The sequence below is a fragment of the Triturus cristatus genome, chromosome 11, assembly GCF_964204655.1.
Source record: "Triturus cristatus chromosome 11, aTriCri1.1, whole genome shotgun sequence".
Lineage (NCBI taxonomy): Eukaryota > Metazoa > Chordata > Amphibia > Caudata > Salamandridae > Triturus > Triturus cristatus.
The window spans coordinates 558378412-558396365 of NC_140594.1; the positions used below are offsets into that span (position 1 = coordinate 558378412).

Sequence of the window (17954 nt, forward strand, 5' to 3'; positions counted from 1 at the left end):
GAGGATATCCGTTGATATTGTTGTTATTGAACATATGAAGTTTACAATATGGCAAACATATATTTTTCATCATGAATAAATGAACTTTTGATTCAATTCACATTTGGAAAGACTGGTAACTTCGTTACCCCACAGCGCTGTGCGCATAGAGGGACACCACCCCGGATGGGGCAGTGCAACTAACACAATCCTACACTTCACCCACATGTCCCCCACTGTGGATATGCTGATTGTGTCCCATTTATCGAACCCCGGGCATTGACTAAGTCGACCCAGGATCTCAGGCTCCCATAGCAGAGTCGCCTTGGTTATGCGCTTATACCAACCCAGTTTTCTTGTGACTCTGTGCCAGGTTTCAACCGTACGGTCAAGGGGCCCAGTTAACTTAAGTTTGCGGGGATTTGTGTATAGAGCCCTATTGTATCTACCCGTCCCCATGAGCCATTGGTCAGTGCGAAAATCGGGATCATCATGGGGGTCAAATACCCAGCTGATGATCGCTATCAACTGGGAAGCCTGGTGGTAAAGTCGGAGGTCTGGTAGTCCTATGCCCCCGTCATACCATCCTATCGTAAGCTTGGACACTACAATGCGCGGAGCTCGGTCTTCCTCAAGAGTCCACATAGAACGCCATTGATTTGGGCAAAGTAGGAATCCGGAATAGAGTTTGGAGTATTTTGCAACACGTAAAAAAAGCGTGGGAGCGCAAGCATCTTAAACAGGGATGCGCGTCCCAGGAGGGTGAGGGGGAGAGAACGCCAGTGGAGGACATCAGACTTGAGGCGCTGATGGGGACAAAGCAAGTTTTGTTCATAAAAGTGACCGACATCTGGTGGGATAAAGATGCCAAGATATCGAAACCCTCGCATTGCGACCGGTATCTCATAACCTCCATGGGCTGTTGGGGGGGGTCACCCCATAGTGCGTACATCTGGGACTTGGACCAGTTTATCTTATACCCCGAGTGGGAACCGAAAATATGGAAAATGTGTTACACTCGCTGTATGGATCGCCCTGGTGCGGCTAGATATAAAAGAATATCGTCCGCATATAACGATATGCGGTCTTCATGGTCTGCTGACCACGGATTCCCGGGTCCCCCCTAACCCGGACAGCCAATGGCTCCAATATCAGTGCGAATAGTAAGGGGGACAAGGGGTACCCCTGCCTCGTGCCCCGGTGTAGAGTAAAAGTGGCCGACTGATGGTTATTGACAACGGCGTGTGCTGTGGGTTGAGCAAAAAGTAACTGAATCCAGTGAATCATCTTGGGCCCAAATCCCATATGAGCCAATACTGCGAAAAGGAAGTCCCACTCGACGGTATCAAACACCATGCTGGCATCTTATGATAGCAGGATCGCGTCTTCTTCGATAGAATTAATCCTGCCAAGAGCCCCATGTACCCTGTGTAGATTTCGGGCCGTATTTCTGCCCGGCATGAATCCGGATTGATCTGGATAAACTAGGTCAGAGATGTAACGAAGGAGACGATTGGCCAAAAGTTTGGCCAAGATTTTGGCTTCGACTGTTAGGAGGGAAATAGGGCGATACGATTTGCAATCCTCGACCGGTTTATTGGGCTTGTCGATGACCACAATGGCAGCATTTCGAACATCATCTGGAAGGAGTACCAGCTTGAAGCACTCCTGGTAGAGGTTCCAGAGGTGAAGGGCCAACAGCGTAGTCATGGGTTTAAAAAGCTCGATGGGAAGTCTTTGGGACCCATCGCCTTTCCAGAGCGGACACCGTAAATAGCCTTTTGAATCTCAGTTACAGTGATATCCATCTCGAGCACTTCCCTATCTTGTGGGGAGATGCTGACCACCTCAATCGTGGCCAACAGATGAGCTGACATCAGAGCTTGAGACGTCGGTGAATTAGTATACACCTCCTAAAAATAAGACGCAAATGTGTCAGCTATAGATTGAGGATCGGTGAGAAGTGTACCATCCGGGCCTGTAATTATTTGGACCCATCTCGAAGCTTGCTCCTTGCGCTCCAGCCACGCAAGGAGTTTGCCCGTTTGCTCCCCTTGCTCGTAAACCCTGTGCCGAGAGGACAGGGAATGCATTGTGGCCTCCTCCAGAAGCAGCTGTTTATAGTCCATCCTTTTGATATTCAGGCTATGTTGAGTGGCGTGGTCAGAGCCACGCGCAACCCACTTCTCTAGCGCTAAGATCTCCGCTTCAATCTCAACCACTCTCCTGGATCTCTTGTTTCTATGTCCCACCACCAGGGAGAGGGCTCTGCCCTTTATTACTGCTCCAAACGCCCCCCAGAGTGCCAATGGCGAGTCAATGGTGCTCACATTTTCGGCAAAGTAATACTCTGCGTCTTTTCGTAGAGCATCCCTGATATGAGGGATCTTCAATGCCCAGGGCTGTATGGTAATAGTACCGGGGTGTCTGACTCGTCGAATTGCAAAGGACGTAAGAACAGGAGAATGATCTGAGATCCCACGAGCCAAGCATGTGGCGCTCGTGAAGGCATGGATGTTTTGGGTGTGTGTGAATAAGTGATCGATTCGAGATTGGCTTCTGTGCGCCCCAGACTGGAACGTGTAGTGTGTGTTCAATGGATTACGCCACCTCCAAATATCAACTACTCCCAGGGCATTTGTGAACTCAAGTAATTGCGAGCCCTTCGGTGGATTCTCCCGGGCCGGGAGACGATCCCTTGTACCATCCATCGTTAAGTTAAAATCTCCTCCCATAACCAATGTTCCCAAGGGCAGGTCCAACAGTAAAGCACCTATGTCTCGCAGCGTCATTTTCTGCAGCCCAGGGCGGGCAGACACAGAGTCCAAATTAAGAACGTGTCTCTCCCAGGAGCCCGTGACTGCCGAGTATCTGCCCTCTACGTCGGTCCATGTATTTTGTTTTATATACGGACAATTCTTTAGAAGAAGAATCCCTACCCCCCTGGAGCCTGAGGTAAATCCAGAGTGGGCTATTAGTCGATATCCTTTCCTATTCAAGGCTTCACAAGTGTTTCCAAATAGGTGCGTCTCCTGCAGCATCACTACGTCCAGTTCTTGTCTTTTTATGTAGTGTAACACAATACCCCTCTTAATTTTATCACCAAGACCACTAACATTCCACGTCGCTAACCTAAGTGTGAAGTCGGTCGCCATCATGTGAGTCAGAGGAAAGAGAGCAAAGCAAGATGTGTCTGCCAGTAGGAGGACCCCTCATGTCCCCTCCCAACTCATAGTACTGTATTATGATCTGCCAGGAGCAAATGGTGTGGTGCTCATTAATTCTAGTCATCTTGTAGCCATACCGAGTTAGGGAGAACCAAGCTTTTTCATCTACCGATACGAAACATAAAAGAACCATATGCAAAAACACACAAATATCAATTACACAATCCAAAACCCATCCCTCCCCCCAGCCCCCCAATTCAATTCTCCTTCTTCCCTGCCTCCCTGCAGGACAGGCATTGAACCACCCGTCACCCCCAACTTGCAGAGCAGCTGTTGCCCACCCTTAACATTCAAGGAACGTGATACAACCCCATTCCCTAGAGCAGCAATGAAGGAAAGCAACACCCACCCCTGCCCACTAGCCCCAATACCACTATTAGAATCAAAGTCCTGGAGCCTGCTGCTATAATCTGACTTCTGTACCATCACTCCCGCGGCCAGAAAACTCTTTATCAATCAAGCCTCATCCCAACCCCCCTCCATGGCAATATACATAGCCGAGCAAACAAGGTAAGAAAACGTTCAGTCAAAGAGCAATTGGGCACTTCCATCCCCCCTCAGCGGAATTTATACTTGCAGTTTTGAGACAGTCACCGTTCCGGGCTTCGATTTGTCAAGTCCTCTGTCGTAGGCGACCCTTGTCGGCGTCCATGACCGCTGTGGCCCCCGCACTTCCCGCAGATCTTTGGGATTGCTTGACAACGGTTCTCCACCCCTCAAGCCAGTCTCACGCCTCCTCCGGCCTGGTGAAGAACCAGAGTTTTACCTCTGACTCGATGCGTAGCTTGGCTGGAAACATAATCGCATACTTAATTTCCTGCTCCCTAAGAGCTCGCTTCACTTCCATGAAGCTGCGCCGCTGTTTCTGGACCCACAGAGTGAAGTCGGGAAAGAAGGTGACCCTGCTGTTATCGATGACAATTGGTGGGGCCGCCCTTGCTGTCTGCAGTATAGCATCTCTGTTGCGGTAGTTGAACACCCGTGCCAGGAGAGGTCGAGGTGGCGCCCCAGGTCGCGGCCGACCCCCAGGCACACGGTGGGCACGTTCAATTGAAAAACATTTAGAGAGGCCCCGAGGCTGAAGTTGCTGGAGGATCAAGTCTTCCACAAAGAGGTCGGCCGCCGGCCCCTCCGCCCGCTCCGGTACGCCCAGGATGCGGACGTTGTTGCGTCTCATGCGGCCTTCATAGTCGTCAAGTTGCAGCATTAGCGCCTCCTGCGTGATCTGGAGTTCAGCTACTTGACGCTTAAGAAGCTCAGAATCAGTTTGGAGTTCTTTAGTGGTAGCCTCAACAGCTCCAACGCGTTCTGATATTTTCTGCATGTCTGCTCTCATCAGAGACACCTCAGTGGCCACCGTGGTAATACTGGCTTCAAGGGAGGTGCGCACCGTCGTTATCGCTGATAGGATATCCTGTAATGTGGGCTCTGAGTGCGCCCCGGGGGTCTTCGGATTGGACTGATCCCCCTCTTGGTTCCTTTGCCATGCAATTTTATCAATTTTAGGTTGAACCACATTGCGGCTGCTGCGCCTGGACACCATCTTGCTGAGTTAGGGCCCCAATTCATGCAGGAGAAGAAATGTTAGTGGGGGGGAACCAGTCCTTCTGGCTACTCGCCGCCGCCTGTTGCAGGTGTCCACTCCAACCGGCCTGTCAGTTTTTGCCTATCAGGCGCTCCCCCGCCAGCTTTGTTTGTCAGGGCACTTGTGACGCAATGAAAACCAATGGGGGCAATGCAGGCGTGTGAAAGAGGCCCCTCCGTACAGCCTGCACACGAAAAAGGCTCCTATCTCAATTATGTAATCCGGGTACTACAGGAGCTGAACAGTTCCGTGCCCCAGCAGTCAAAACCGGGTCCGCTGGTCTGGAGCCTTTAATTACTGCAGAGGTAAGTTGTCGCAGCGCGTGTGGGGGCCCGGGAATATTAAAGTCGTGCCATTCCACTGCGGCCGGTAGCCACCCGCTAATCCCCCTGTAGGCGCCTCTCTGTAGGCAAAGCGCTCGTACCTGTGATCAGGCCGCTAGGTGCCGCGGGCCGCCGCAGTCTGGGATACCAGATGATTTGAGCCCCCAGGGGGTTGCCGGCGATGAAGAGTATGCGCCCCAGCCTCTCAGTGCAATAACGGTTGCATTGCCGTAAACCGCATCGGCAGGCGACAAGTTCCGATTCGGGGCCAGTCAGCGAAGGTTGCAGCCCACACACCACGCGGCGACACCATGCGCCCAAGAAAGTGCTGGGCACGCACCGCAGCTCCGGTCCCAATCGCAGAGCAGGGCCCGCCTCTCCACACAAATGCCCCCAAGGACCACGAAACTTCGCCCAGACGTTGGGCCGGGGATTAGGTGCAGCCAGGCGTAGAATAGGGCGAAGGCGGCCGGGGCAGACTGAAGTTATGCGGATATTGAAGGAATGGCACAATGGAGCACATCTACCGTGCGGCCATTTCCCTCAGCAGTTGGCCACGTCCCCCTCCGAATGGCCTTTTTTAAAGCATCTGCCAGAATGGCGGCGCCCCTGTGTCAGTATCGAATGCAGGGAGTGCGGCTACCACTCTGAAAGCATGGACCATATAGCCTGCACATGCCCCGCTCTGCTCAATGACAGAAGGATTTTATTGCGGGAGGAGTGGAACAAACTAGGGCCCTGCACATGTCGTCAGGCCATAATAGCTGCTATGAACTCAGAAAACACAAAGTTGAACATCCGGTTAACTAAATTTGTTAGCGAAGCAGCTAAATCGCTGGGGAAAGACAGGGCAGCAAATCTTCTGCCGGTTGGTCGCGCCACCTCACCGCATTAAAACAATTTAACGTCCTCCAGCCTACCCAGCGTGGCCCACCTGAACATTGTTTTCAGCTTTCTAATTAATTGTCATGTTGACTCGCCTCCCTTTTAGACTTTTAAAGTGATGCTGCAACTGTTTTGTTACCCAAGACCTCGATGTACACAGGCAATTACCTCAACACTTGGACTTTTTTAACCATAACCCATTTTTAAGTAAGATTATTGCACTGTTTTTGTATTAACTTGGGTTATTTTTTAAACTTTGTTCTGTGCACACATGAGCTATATGGTTTTAACATTTTGTTATGGTTTTTAGTAATCAAAAAATAAACTTTGCATTGAATTGAAATTGATGCAAGGCCTTCAGTGGGATTTATTAAATGAAGCAAAAATCCACCTTACATGGCTCTGCATGGCTTAGTAAATCCAGAGTAACCCAAGGTAGCGCAGATCGCTGCCTTGTATTACTCTTCTTTGGGAAGGTGTTTGATGGTGGGAGCCTGTGCGCTCCCATGCATCCACCCGTGGATTTTGACAGAAACCCAGATTTACTAAGGTTAGTACACCAGCGATTTCTACATAATGGTACGCCTTCCCAACAGAGGGGCAATGAGGAGAAATATCTTTATTTCTCCTCTTTATTTCTTCTTTCTATGTGAGCTGCATTCTGCAGTGCAGCACAGAAAGAGCAAATGCCTCAAAGTATTGTTTTTGTGCAGGAGGTGTCCCATCCTGTACAAACACAATCTTGCCTGTAACCCATGCACCCTCGCACCATGGCGCTCTCAGTGCTCTAGTGCAGGGATAGTGCAAGAATGCAGCATATCTTACGAGTTATGGTGCATTTCAGCTCTCTAATTGTCATGCAATGCAGCACAGCAACTACCCTTGCTGCATTGTGTTGCATGACTTTTTGATAAATCTGACGTAATTGTTTTTGTGCATGAAGGGGCACATTCCTAGACGAAAATAATCCTTAGAGGCACATACCTCTTTCTATGTGTGGTGCAGAATACATCAAACAGTGAAAGAAGAATGAACAAAGAGAAATAACAATATTCACCTCATTGCACCGCTGTTGGGTAGGTGCACCATTTGGGCGTAAGCCCAGGTTTACTAGTTTTTGTAAATCTGGGTTTGCTGCAAAATACATGGATGGACGCATGGGAAAGCTCATGCTCCACCCTTATAACGCTGACCGAAAGTAACGCAAGGCAGGGCTATTAGCTGCCTTGTGTTACTATGTATTTACTACACCATGCAAAGTGGCTATGCATGGCATAGTAAATTCCAGTTAAGGACTTGCGTTGCCTTGCGACGACTTGCATTGCTCAAGGAGTACGCACGTTGTTGGTAATTTTGCCCCTGAATTACTGCGAAAGTAGTGTACCTGCAAATTATGCACCAGCTAATGGATTATGTGGAAAATGCATCAAATCCATAATTATGTGGACATTGCCACTGATGCAGAATCACATAATTCCAGTGGCCTTGCCAAAGGGCTATGATTTCCATTTGTCCAATCAAGGGCTTTGCGGTTTGAAAACAGTGCTAGCTCTCACTAGACCCAGTTCTAGTCATCCAAAAACGTAATAAGATACCATTAGATTTTTGAATATTACCTAAGTATGACATGATCACTCACCAGATATTAGTTTTAAATTGTTAGAATTCATTGTTGCTGTTCATACCAGGATAAAATTAAATAACATAACATAATGCCCAGCTCAACCCACAGTTTCATGTGAACTTCAATGTAGGATTTTTCTGCACCCCGCGATTCGCAGAGCTCACGGAGTGCATAAAACTCCACTTCGCGTAGTGCCAGCTGAGTTTTTCCCTGCTCGCGAACGGTAAGTTCGTGAGCGCGGGCTGCCGCTCGGGTAGAATTTCTAGCCTGAACAGCCGTTTGCACTACACTCCGCCACTTGCGGAACTTCGCAGAGTTTTTTTTTTTGTAACTTCGCGGAGTTCCGCGTAGCAAAACTCCGCGAAGTATGCCCAGGCTTACTTCAGTGCCCTAACCTTAAATATAGAAAAGAAGCCCATATATCTGTTGATGAATAAATTAAGCAGTTGCAGATAGATGTTGTAAAAAGGGATTAGAGATAGCAAGGAACCCTGGGCAAAGACTAGCCTGAGAAGCAGGCAAATATGCCACGGTCTGACTAGGATTTTGCAAATTAAATATGATTCCAATCTGATGCGGAGACTTTAATGCAGGTACCTCGGATATGGACCAGCAGGACAGCAAAACTGATTGTCTCAAATATTGCTGAAAGATCTACTAATACCAGGGCTATCACCCACTTCTGATCTCAGGGCATACAAGAGTTATACAAGGACAAAGCATCTACAGATTTACTGAGATATTTGGCAGACGTTGTCTGTCTGGTTTTTATGGGTCCAATGATGGCTTTTTAATGAAGGGCGTGCCTATTTCTTTCACAGTGCTTATGAGAACCACTCCCAGTTCCAATAATAGATTGATAATACGAAGTAGTTCTCAGCATAATGTAGGAAGGAGCATTTTTAACACTTTCATTGGGCAAGAAAGAAATGCTGTCAGGTTCAATGGAACACAGCATGTTTCAAATGTTCCTGAGAGGTTTTTTGAAGGTCTTTAGGTCCAGTGTTGTTCACAGTATCACAATCTCCACTGAAAGAGAGCAAATTCACTTAATTTGGTACCTTATCTTTCAAACATGATAAAGAAGCTGAGTGTTTTTTAGTTTTTTTTCTTTTTTACAAATCAATGCCAGAGGTTCATTTCTAATGAAACATAAAATTGCAAAATGCTTTGCCATAGGAAGTAAAGTACACAAAACAGGTCTTAGATTTGAGCCATCCCTCAGACATCAAAGAATGGCTTCACTGTCTGTCAGACGACGTTCATACACGAGTATGCAAGCTCACTGAAAGGTAGACTTTTCCATTTTTTCATGGTGCAACATCATTTTGCTTTTGATTTGTTCAAACCCTTGATGAAGCCATGGGTACTTGTGAGTCCAATCAGCATATATACTTGTAAGGGTGTTGGATGTAGTATGCTAGGGCTGTACTGGCCATACCAGGCATAGGGCATTTCTCCTGGAAGCTGGAAGGGTTGGGGTTGCTTTTTGTTACTGAGGACCAGTATTGCTGCAGTGCAGCAGTTTTAAAAGCAGCCCAGAAAAGTGGCAGGTACCCCTGGTGAATGTACTAGATGGAGAGACATCGGAGTATTGTCCAAAAGCAGTTTTGCATCTATTGTATCACAGAGGGTTAATATACCTGGTTCAAAGAGCGTGTTCTTTGCAGATCACAGAACAGTATTTTATGTGCATAGCTCAGTGGGTTACTGCTTGTGCCACAGAGATCCTTTTGTTACTGTGCAATACATAAATTACAATTGTAATCTAGCTGTGTTTTTTACCCAGTCTTTCATTATCCTAATTTCTCTATAAAAAGATTTGTTTGTGTAGAAATAAATTCTTATTAGTAAAGTAAACCCTAACCACTTTCTTATGTTCTGAATCGTGAGTTTGTGCTTCCCCAGACAAAGCACTTTAAAAAAAAACTCATACTAGTATGGATGAATCCTACACCTTATAGTGCCCTTTGTCCTATGTAACATTTTCTATACACTTTACTTGATGAAGTGCATCCCCAATTTACAAAAACTTTATACATGAAATTTAGATTGTGTATTGAACGCAATTACTTCACGCTGGGCCGTTAATTATGATGGAACTGAGAATGATTTGTGTACTTTATGCCCAGATAAAGTCAAAGAAAATGATTTGCACATTTTATTCTTTTGTCCTGCATATGTTAAGCCTAGGAAAAATGGATTATACCCATTTGCAAAAACTTAGGAACAAGATCCGGTAAAGAAGCAGAAAGAATACTAAAGACTGATACAGCTCAAGCAATTGTTTTTAGCATAAGTAAATTTTTACTAGCTGTAAGCTTCGTAAGGGCCAAAGCAGGACTGACGTTATAGCGAACCTGATCAAGCACTCTAGAGAAATTATTAATGAATTTAGTTTGTGCATGTCGAAGGGAATAAGGGAGTTTTTACTGCAATAATTTATTAATTAGAAATTACTATTAAATTGTGTCTCTTTTCTTTTTATCTCATATATGGAAGAACAAACAAACGGACAATGTAATATGGTTTGCTAATTTGTGATCACGTCATTTTTAATTCTTCATGCCTTTTTAACATATTTAAAATTTTATTTATGTTCTTAATCATAGGGCAATAGGTTATTATAAGCCTCTTTCCTTTACATTTTTTTTTATTCACAATTAGCTGTATGGCATTGATGCACTATTTGTATTAGGAGTTGTATGTATTATTTGCATCTTTTATGGTTTAAAGGAACCGAAATAAAGATTTTCTGAATCTGAAACATTTTCTATACACTGATAAACACACTTATGATTCGCTATAAACAAATGATATACATGTGAGCGAGGGACTATGGAAAGATGAGAGGCATTGTTGAAGGGTGGTATTGAGGGAATCATTGAAGAGCCCCAATAAAGATTGTTGTATGCTGGAGTACTGTAAGGTCATCATTTACTATACTTTAAAAACGAATACAATTGAATATATAATGAAACATGTGTTGGATAATGCACCATTTATGCAATTTTTCCACAAGTTTTCTTAGCCAGAGAACCCCCCTCCTAAGCCCCCATGTAGTGATCAGGCTCAATCGCTGCGTTTGCTCGCTGTGCACGGTAAGCAGGCTGGTCTGACAACATTTGCCAGGGCTGCTTTGAGTTCCAAGTCTGGCCCTGTTGCCTTACCAAACGTGTTACTCTTCCTGACAATAACAAGCGATTAGAAGGAAGATCTCTTAGTTTTAAAGGATTCATCATCTGAAACTCCCTATATGACTAAAACTCTACTTGTTCCCGAGAACATTCTGGCCCATCTCATTGAGATTTTTGTGTGACAATGAGTGCAGATAACATCTCCATCATATAAGTGTTGCTCATAATACAACTCCCCCTGACTCCACCCTATTGTAGTTCTTTGAAACAGGTAGAACTTTGTGATAGAAGGAGCATTAGTTAACACATCCAAACAAAAAAAAAAAAAAAGTAAACAAATACATAGGTAAATAATATAAAGTGCTGGACTTTGTAAGGGTAAAATTTACTATTACCACTCTAAACTGAACCACATTGGGCAAAGTGGTGGACTAAAAGGATGCGGAGGGCAGATTTACTATTCCCGCTCCAAACATACCCACATTAGGGAAGGTTTTCGAAATTTAATTTGGGGGTTCGTCAAATATACTATTCCCACTCCAAACCTGACCACATTAATGAAAGTGTAGGACTTTGAGTGGTTCACATTTCCTATTCCCTAACCAAACGTAACCACATTTGGTAAAGTGTTGGACCTTGAGAATTTGTAATCAACTGCCTCTACAAAACTCTAATACACATTCTACTAAAATTAATACTTTAAAGGAATCCATTTTAATTATCTATTTTTTCATTAAAATGCTAAATTAAAAGCTTTAACAAAAACAAAACACATACTTAAAAAGAAATCAGTTGACATTGTATTTAATTAAAATGTCAAACAATTGAAAATAAATGAAAATGGGGGCGTGGTCAGGGAGAAGACTAGCCAAGACACGTCTCCCTTGAGCGCCGACACTGAGCTTCTGTTCCCCCTTAATTATGTCTGCAGTGACGCCACTGCCATGAATTTAGACACCAAGAGGAGATCTGCGAACGAGGAGAGTGGGGGTGGACCTCTAATCAAGCTCTCCGTGAATATCTTGCGATTTGGCTGCATCGACATGCCGCCAGCCATTACCCCCAAGGACATTTATTGGGGAAGCCGACTGAGTCACGGAGACAGCCATGAAGGTCTACAGCATGGAGAGGATGTCTGAAGGGGCGTTTGAGCCTAGGGGGCTCGCTGACAGTCATCGGACCATGCCCCGCCGGGCTGAGCTTGCAAGCTCAACGAAGGGCCCAGGGCTATGCTCCACTGTTTTGAGGAGTGGAGCCCTCAACAAGACTTCGAACCCGGAAAGAGCAGTGGGAAGCAGGGTGGAGGAGCCGATGACGACCAGAAGGCCCACTTGACTGCATGAGAGTGACGGAGGAGTGAGAGGCAGGCCGGTCTGTCCTAGCTGAATCGCTACCCCTCCGCAAAGAGCTGCAGTGGCTCAGAAACCCACAGGGGGTGAGTGGACGCTCCTTGCTCTCCACTCAATCCCGACGGGGGCCATCTTCACTCAGGTGAATGGTCTCAGCATACAGGACTGAGTATTCGCCCCCAAGTCAACATTGAGTGGGCATTATATATCTCAGCAGCCACGCTGGCCTGGAGATGGCATAAAGAGCCTGCATTCTTGGCCTGCAATCTTGGGCCTGGTGCCAGTGAGTTTCTAGGGACAATGGCCGCAGGCAGACCGAAGACCGCCTGCATCTCCTCCATTAAGGACCTGATCTAAAGGCCTGAAACCTCCCGTTCTCAGGAGGGATACTCTGGCCCCTCAGCATCTACCCTGGGTGGCACAGCTGACCTCCAGTCCACTGCAATAAAAAACGGCATCCAGACACTACTCCTAAAAGTCTACAAGGATATCTCTTTGGCAACATTTTAATAAAGCCCTCAGTGATTTAGATCGCTCATTGTGCCAAGCAAGTTAACTGCTCAAGCAGGTTGACGCAACGGTGGCTGACCTGGTCTAGGACAATGTACACCGCACAACACATATAGAAAAATTAGAACATGACCAGACTACAATGTTGGATAAAATTGATGACCTTGAAAACTGCTCCAGAAGGAACAATATCAGGAACAGGGGCATCACAATAACCGTCCCCTTCAGCAAACCTTGAAGTCAACATCTAGGTCCTCTTTACTCCCATTCTTCAATTGTCTAATGATGCTCCGACTGTCTTTGATCACACTTATAGAGTTTATTCCACATACCAACAGCAGAAGAATCTCCCTCTGGATGTACTCATTAGAGTCCATTACTTAATAATAATAATAATAATAATAATACAGAAATTTATTGAGCGCGAACAGCTACCTCTGGGGAGGTGTCCCGGCGCTAGCGAGTCCCACAACAAGAGTAAGTAGTCAGGAAGGGGGGCAGGATTATTGCGTAAAAAGCCAGGTTTTTAGGAGTTTCCTAAAACTTGCTTCTGACGTAGCGGATTGGATGGCAGGAGGCAGGGTATTCCAAAGTTTCGCCGTGCCGGCCGAGAAGGATCTGCCTCCAAGTCTCGCTTTCCTTATGTGCGGTACAGTTAGCTTGAGTAGGGAGTTTGAGCGTAGCTCACGTTTTTGGTGGTAGCGAGGAAGTCGGAGTTTCAGATAATTTGGACATGTGCCTTTTAGCGCTCTGAAAGCCAGGGTTAGCACTTTGAACTTAATTCTGCTTGCCACTGGTAGCCAGTGCAGCTCGTGCAGATGCGGAGAGATATGCTGCCTAAAAGGGACCCGTTTTATTAGTCTCGCAGCCGCATTCTGCACGATTTGTAAGCGTTGCACCGCATATTTAGGTAGACCAAGATAGAGGCCATTAGAGTAATCGAGTCGAGAGGTGATTGTAGCGTGAACAACCGTTTTCCGGCACTCGAGTGGTAGCAAAGGCAGAAATTTCCGCAAATTTTTGAGTTTATGCAGGCAGCCCGTGGTGAGCTGTTGTATATGCGGCAAGAAAGACAACTTCTCATCCCATTTTACTCCTAGATTTTTTGCATGGGGGCTGGGAGATGGGGCAGGGCCCATTTCCGTTGGCCACCACAGATCCGGAGGGGGATGTTTGGGGTTACCAAAGAATAGCACCTCCGTTTTACTCGCGTTCATTTTAAGTTTGTTTGTGTTCATCCACTTGGCCACGTCTTGCAGACAGCCCCTGATTTTGCTAAATGCTGCCTCGGACGTGTCTGTGTATGGGAAGACTAATTGCGTGTCGTCCGCGTAGGATATTGCCTTGACCCTCCATTTGGCAATCAAGGTGAAGAGTGGGGCCAAGTATACATTAAACAGCAGGGGGCTGAGTGCCGACCCTTGTGGGACGCCACACCAGAGATTTTTTGGTCCAGAAGAGAAGGGGCCCAAGGCCACTTTCTGGGAGCGATTAGTGAGGTAGGAGAGTAGCCAATTGAGAGCTTTGTCTCCAATACCTATGTCCTTAAGTCGGGTCAGCAATCTGCTGTGATCTACAGTATCAAAAGCAGCTGATAGATCCAGGAGCACCAGCATAGCTGATGCCCCTGAATCTAAGGACCACCTGATAGACTCGGCAACCTCAATGAGGGCCGTCTCGGTGCTGAAGCCGGCCCTAAAGCCCGACTGAGTTTCATGTAGGGCGCCGCTGTCTTCAATGAATTTGTTAAGCTGCCGCTGGATTATTTTTTCAAGCATTTTGCCGGGGGCTGCAAGGAGAGAGATGGGTCGGAGATTGTTCAGATCATCCGGTGCGGCTTGGGGTTTTTTTTTCAGCGGGAGAAGTGTGGCCTGTTTCCAACAGTCCGGAAACGTGCCCGTAGCAATGGACGTGTTCCATATGTGTAGGAGGGGAACTGCAATTGCTTCCGACATTAGTTTCCACAGTTTAGGTGGGCAGGGATCGTCCGGGCCTCCCGATTTACATTTTTGTAATTCTTTTACTGCTTCAGAGAGGGTAAGAGGCTGAAATTGATTTAAAGGGGTAATAAGGCACTCAGAGACTCTTAGCTCATCCATTAATGTCGGCTCAGGGTCCGTAAAAGTGTCATAGACTTTTAAAATTTTGGTATCAAAGAAGTCTGAAATGGATTCGCAGAGATTTACTGAAGGGATGATGTCCGTCTCGATAGCTCTGGGCTTGAAAAAGGATTGAACAATCTTGAATACTTCTTTGCTTGATTGTTCCGCCTGTAGGATGGAGGCCTCAAAGAAGTTTTTCTTGGCTTTTTTAATAGATAAATGTAGAGCATGAAGGGCTTTTTTATAGCTAGATTTGGCAGCGTCGCAGTAGTTATCTCGCCAAAGGCGTTCCAGTCTTTTACATTTACTTTTTTCGGCCTTGAGTTCAGGGGTGAACCACGGTGCAGAGGGAGATTCTCTTCGTGATGTGGCAATACTGGCCGGCGCTATAGAATCCACTGTTTTGCTTATCCACAAGTTCAGAGAAGCCGCATCGGAATTAGCATCTGAGGTAAGGGGTATGGGGGTCGCGCGAAGTGCTGGGCATAATTTGTCCGCTGTTAGATTGTCCCATTTTCTCCGCACATAGGATCGCTTTCCAGTGCTCTGAGATTGGGTGGGGATTGAGATGGTCATGGTAGTTAGGTAGTGGTCCGTCCAGAGCAGCGGTAGCGGAGAGGAGGCTGTTGTGTTTGGTATGTTGGAAAAGAAAAGATCCAGCATATGCCCTGCCCGATGCGTGGTGCCTGTAATAGCTTGAGTCAGATTGGCCGATTGCAGGGTAGAGATAAGATGGGAGGCCTGTGGACAGTCAGGAATGTCGGCATGGAGATTGAAATCGCCGGCTATGAAAAAGTAAGAGTGGTCTAGAGAGTTTAGGATTATAAAGTCCGTAAGCTCACACAGGGCTGATGTCGGACAGTCAGGGGGTCTATAAATAACTAGGCCTGTAAGAGATAGTTGGGGGGTAATTTGGAGGCAAAAGCGTAGCCCCTCAATGCTTGGGAGTGTGGTAGGAGTGGAGGACAACAGAGTGTAATTCTCGTTGTAAATGAAAGCCACTCCACCTCCTCTTCGGCCCTCCTTTCTATTGGAGAAGCTCATTTTAAAGCCTGGCGGGATTGCTAACGAAATGGATGCCATGTTGTCTTCATTGAGCCATGTCTCTGTGAGGCATAGAGCGTCCCAATGTGAGTCCGTTATGAGCAAGCAAAGGTCATTAGCATGCTTGGGAAGAGATCTGCAGTTAAGTAATCCGATTCTAAGTTGGATGGAAGGGGTGTTACGAGAAGGTTTGCAAACTTTTTTGGGAAGTGAGGTTGTTAGAGAGGAGACTGTGCCTAAAGACATATGGCAGCGTGGGCAATGGGGAGGGAGAGCCTGAGTCGCCAGATTAAGTTCAGGCGTCTGACAGATAGTAGCAGCATTCAGAGCCCGGAGCTCCTCACTGGACCAGACTATCCTTTGTTTGTGGGCGCGGGCAGCATGGCTGGCGCTGGTCGCAGGCCGGTCGCGGACGGGCGCAGACGGGCTTGCCTTAGGCGCGCCTTCGGCGCGCAAACGGCGCTCCCGCTGCGCTCGTCCGCTGCGCTTCCGTCCAAGGCACATTATGTAGGTAATTGCCAAGGGGGAGGTCTGGGGGCGTGTCCTAAAAGGGGCGTGGCCTAAGTCCTCGCGCTGGGAGCGTCCGAGGAAATGTTTCAATGCTCGACCAGCCGGCAGCGTTAGGATCTGCTGCTAGTGCTGGTGAGTGGCAGAGAAGTCAACAAGGTGCTTTTAAAAGCTAGCACACATAAACAAAGTGATAATTTTCAGTTTTTAAAAACGAGCAAATTCGAACCTCTCCCGGCTTCCGCCTCAGGAGTGTGGACTGCTGGCCTGTCAGGCGCTTGTTTTCAGCGCTTTGTAGTTGACGCGGGGGGCGTGTCCTAAAAGGGGCGTGGCCTAAGTCCTCGCGCTGGGAGCGTCCGAGGAAATGTTTCAATGCTCGACCAGCCGGCAGCGTTAGGATCTGCTGCTAGTGCTGGTGAGTGGCAGAGAAGTCAACAAGGTGCTTTTAAAAGCTAGCACACATAAACAAAGTGATAATTTTCAGTTTTTAAAAACGAGCAAATTCGAACCTCTCCCGGCTTCCGCCTCAGGAGTGTGGACTGCTGGCCTGTCAGGCGCTTGTTTTCAGCGCTTTGTAGTTGACGCGGGGGGGCGTGTCCTAAAAGGGGCGTGGCCTAAGTCCTCGCGCTGGGAGCGTCCGAGGAAATGTTTCAATGCTCGACCAGCCGGCAGCGTTAGGATCTGCTGCTAGTGCTGGTGAGTGGCAGAGAAGTCAACAAGGTGCTTTTAAAAGCTAGCACACATAAACAAAGTGATAATTTTCAGTTTTTAAAAACGAGCAAATTCGAACCTCTCCCGGCTTCCGCCTCAGGAGTGTGGACTGCTGGCCTGTCAGGCGCTTGTTTTCAGCGCTTTGTAGTTGACGCGGGGGGCGTGTCCTAAAAGGGGCGTGGCCTAAGTCCTCGCGCTGGGAGCGTCCGAGGAAATGTTTCAATGCTCGACCAGCCGGCAGCGTTAGGATCTGCTGCTAGTGCTGGTGAGTGGCAGAGAAGTCAACAAGGTGCTTTTAAAAGCTAGCACACATAAACAAAGTGATAATTTTCAGTTTTTAAAAACGAGCAAATTCGAACCTCTCCCGGCTTCCGCCTCAGGAGTGTGGACTGCTGGCCTGTCAGGCGCTTGTTTTCAGCGCTTTGTAGTTGACGCGGGGGGCGTGTCCTAAAAGGGGCGTGGCCTTAGTCCTCGCGCTGGGAGCGTCCGCGGAAATGTTTCAATGCTCGACCAGCCGGCAGCGTTAGGATCTGCTGCTAGTGCTGGTGAGTGGCAGAGAAGTCAACAAGGTGTTTTTAAAAGCTAGCACACATAAACAAAGTGATAATTTTCAGTTTTTAAAAACGAGCAAATTCGAACCTCTCCCGGCTTCCGCCTCAGGAGTGTGGACTGCTGGCCTGTCAGGCGCTTGTTTTCAGCGCTTTGTAGTTGATGCGGGGGGGCGTGTCCTAAAAGGGGCGTGGCCTAAGTCCTCGCGCTGGGAGCGTCCGAGGAAATGTTTCAATGCTCGACCAGCCGGCAGCGTTAGGATCTGCTGCTAGTGCTGGTGAGTGGCAGAGAAGTCAACAAGGTGCTTTTAAAAGCTAGCACACATAAACAAAGTGATAATTTTCAGTTTTTAAAAACGAGCAAATTCGAACCTCTCCCGGCTTCCGCCTCAGGAGTGTGGACTGCTGGCCTGTCAGGCGCTT

General features: G+C 47.3%; 1 protein-coding gene across 1 annotated transcript in view; it reads left to right on the forward strand.

The window, feature by feature from the left end:
• The window catches only part of SLC9A9 (solute carrier family 9 member A9), a 2902095-nt gene that overhangs the window by 2625065 nt on the left and 259076 nt on the right, over positions 1–17954 (forward strand). The window lies entirely within an intron of this gene.